Here is a 3,380-nt window from a genome sequence, read left to right on the forward strand (position 1 = left end):
CCCCCTAGTCTCAGCAATGCCCCGTCCCCCATCACTTACCTGTTTCTCCCTTTTGACCATTGGTCTGGGCTCGCTGGCTGTTGCTGGTTGTTGTTACAGGTGGCCATCAGATCACCCCTGAGCCTGTGCTTTACTTGCAACTGTAACATGTGCATATTGGTGCTATTTCTTATTGGTGTAGGGATCACTATAGTTTCCAGAGGACCCAACTGAGACAAAAGCTCCTTGGGCCCCATGGCTCTATAGTGGCTGTTGCAAAGGATTGGTCCTATTAGGCACAATTTAGTCCGAACCTGAGCAGTGAAAAGAGGTGGAGATAACTGTATTCTGTCCTAAGAAGGTGTTAAATAGAAGTATTGGTGACAGCATACACTTGATAAAGATAACCCTCCCAAATGACTTGTTATGGACAGATTTAGTATTGGAGATGCATGTGTTTGATAGAGGTGTTTGACAATGATGATCCAAGACAAGGCTCCTTGCAGAGGGGAGTAATGTGCTTGATACAGAAGGATCTTGAATAAGTAACTCCTATTCTACTCAACCTTTCTATTCTGAAAGTATTGCCTATTATAATTGCACTACTGCTGAACTCTAAACATATTAAATAATTGATATCTGAAACAAGCTAACTCTGAGCCACACTGAAATCCTGGTGATCTGTGATAACAGGAAGTCTTTCCCTTTTTTGTTTTTGTTTTTGGCTCAAGTGTCATAGCATAGGTTCCTGTCAAATCTCATGCTAGATAGCTGTTGGGAGGGGTGTTTGCAGCACAATTCAACTTCCATATTATAAGGATGCCTACTGGCACTTCAGTAGCTTAGTCCGCCAGCAGATCCTTTACAGATACCATGGCACAGGCCGACTGGGTTCATCTCCATGCATAAGGAAGTAGTCTGAATAACAAAGACCATTATTTAAATGTCTGCTTTGGGTCTCTTGCTGCCAGATCACAGGTACCATATTCACGTGATAAAACTTCACACAAAGAAAAAAAATGAGCCAAATACATGCCTGCAGTAGCTCTAATAAGTTGGTGGTGTTCTACCAACCATGAGTAAGGTAGTGCTGGTGGTGCTGGTACAACACTATTTGTATAACATGCTTATCTTGCTTATTTCAGCTGTAAGCTCTTAAGGCAAGGACCCTCTTAGTTCTGTGTTTGCTCAGTTTCTGGTATAGTGGGGCCATAATGGGGACTTCCATGTGTACCACATTACAAATATCAATAGCCTGAGCTCAGGAAGCCAGCACTTTCCGCACACTCCCTTACTGCTTGTATTTATTCATTTGCTACGAATGATCAACTTTTGCATTGGTGTAAATTGTGGGTTTCGGCAACAGATATGATTTGCTCAGACAGCTCGGGAGCTGGGAGAAAAACTGTTCACTTGGGTGCCCCAGGGGAGGACAAGGAGCAACGGCCATAAACTGTTAGAGGAAGGTTTCAGGTTGGATGTAAGGAATAACTTGTTTATGGTAAGGGTGACCAGAATCTGGAATAAACTTCCCAAGGAGGTGGTGCAGTCCCCAACCTTGGAAGATTTCAAGAGGAGACTGTACAGACACCTTGTTGGGATCATTTGATCCCAGCAGTATTCCTGCCCAGACCAGGGGAGTTGGACTCAATGATCTTTTGAGGTCCCTTCCAGCCCTTAATTTCTATGATTTCTATGAATGGTAACATAAGGTAACTTCCACTGATCTGGAACATTTGGTGTGGTTACTATCATTGTAGCCCTGAATAAAACATCCCACCCTGCTCTCTTGACCTCTGTTTGGTTTATACTATAATACAGATCAATGGTCATATTTGGGGTCAGGAAGAAATTTTACGCCTTGATGAAGTTGGTATGGACTGTGAATGTTTTTGCTTTCCTCTGTAGCAGGGTGCGTGGCCCTCTATCTGGGGTCTCAAGCATGTATTAACAACATTTTATAGAAGCAGAACATTGGCTGCTGCAGTTCCCCTGCTTTACCTGTGACAGGGTAGGGCATTATGTCTTTTTTGTGTCAGGGTTGATGGCAGTCTTATGTAGAGTTTAGATTATGATTTGTATGGGATGGTTTGGATAGAGATGATCCTGCCTCAGGCAGGAGGTTGGACTGACCTCTGGAGGGCCCTTCCAGAGACCCTATGACATATGTAAAATAGAATGCAGACATCCAGGGTGCAAATTGATCTCAGCATTGCCTTTCTTCATCTTCGTGCTGCCATAAACATTTTATGGCAGCACAAAGGCCAAGCAAACAGCTATCCATAGCCCCTGTCAAGCCACAGATGCCCAAAATTTGTTGATGCAATGAAAGAGGTATCAATTTGTCCTGAAATTTAGCAGAAGACATCTGTTTACTTTATGGTGTGTGAGTGTGGGCAGGTGCTCTGGGGCTAAAGGAGCCCAATCTTGCACAGCCTTGGAATTCCCAATGCAGGGTTGGGCCCCTCCAGCCTGGGAGCGACTGCCTGGCTTTCCCCTAGAAATCTCTGGGTGTGTCTCCATAAGCAGGGAAAGTTGGCATTTCCCCGCTTAACAAGACATGCCACTGGGATGGCAGGAGAACGGGTAATATATGCCTTGCCCAATGAAGCAGATCAGCTCTGCTGCATACGTGCCCCAGCACAGCTGTTCAGCTACATTTGGCAATGTCTTGTTTATCTTGCTCAGCTGAAAGGATAGGCATTCATCTGACTGCAACACAGTGACTCTTGCTGAGGAAGGGGTGGGGAGATTGAGATCAGCCATATATAGGAGAGTTGGATAGGTAGTACATCTGTCACTTTACATTTAACCATCTCCTCAACTTTTTGAAGTCATTTTTGTCAGTGCTGGTCTTTGGAGCCTGTTACCATGTCTGCACTTCAGCAGTGTTTTCAGATACTGCTCTGAATGTTGCTAGATATGAAACTTTTATTACCAAACACTTGGTCTAACACTTCTTAACTTTTCAAATAGCATTAATAATGAATCTATCTAATCGTGGGATTTTGAAAGACTGTCCATTACAACAGCATTTGAGTGCCTTCCACATAAAATAAACAGTTACTGTACAGACTCTGGTGGACTTCATGGCACCTCTGACACATCTTCCTCTGCAGGGTCATAACCCCATCTGAGTAGTGTTTATTTTCCTGATGTTGCTATTTTTAAACATTGAAGGCTGAATATGATATCCTTTTTTGTGAAAACTATTTTGTTGAGCATTACTTTAGCAGAAATGCATTAATACTTTTCCATTTATGGTGTCTGTGCAAATTAATTAATCAAGGGATTAAATCAAGCCTGTGTTAAACAGGAAGTCAAACAAGAGGAACACAATAGGCCAACCGCACCTTGTCATGCATCCACAAATGCATCATAAGCAAGTCCAAGGAGGTGAT

Source organism: Crocodylus porosus, unplaced genomic scaffold (assembly GCF_001723895.1).
Source record: "Crocodylus porosus isolate Cpor-Errol unplaced genomic scaffold, CroPor_comp1, whole genome shotgun sequence".
Taxonomy (NCBI): domain Eukaryota; kingdom Metazoa; phylum Chordata; order Crocodylia; family Crocodylidae; genus Crocodylus; species Crocodylus porosus.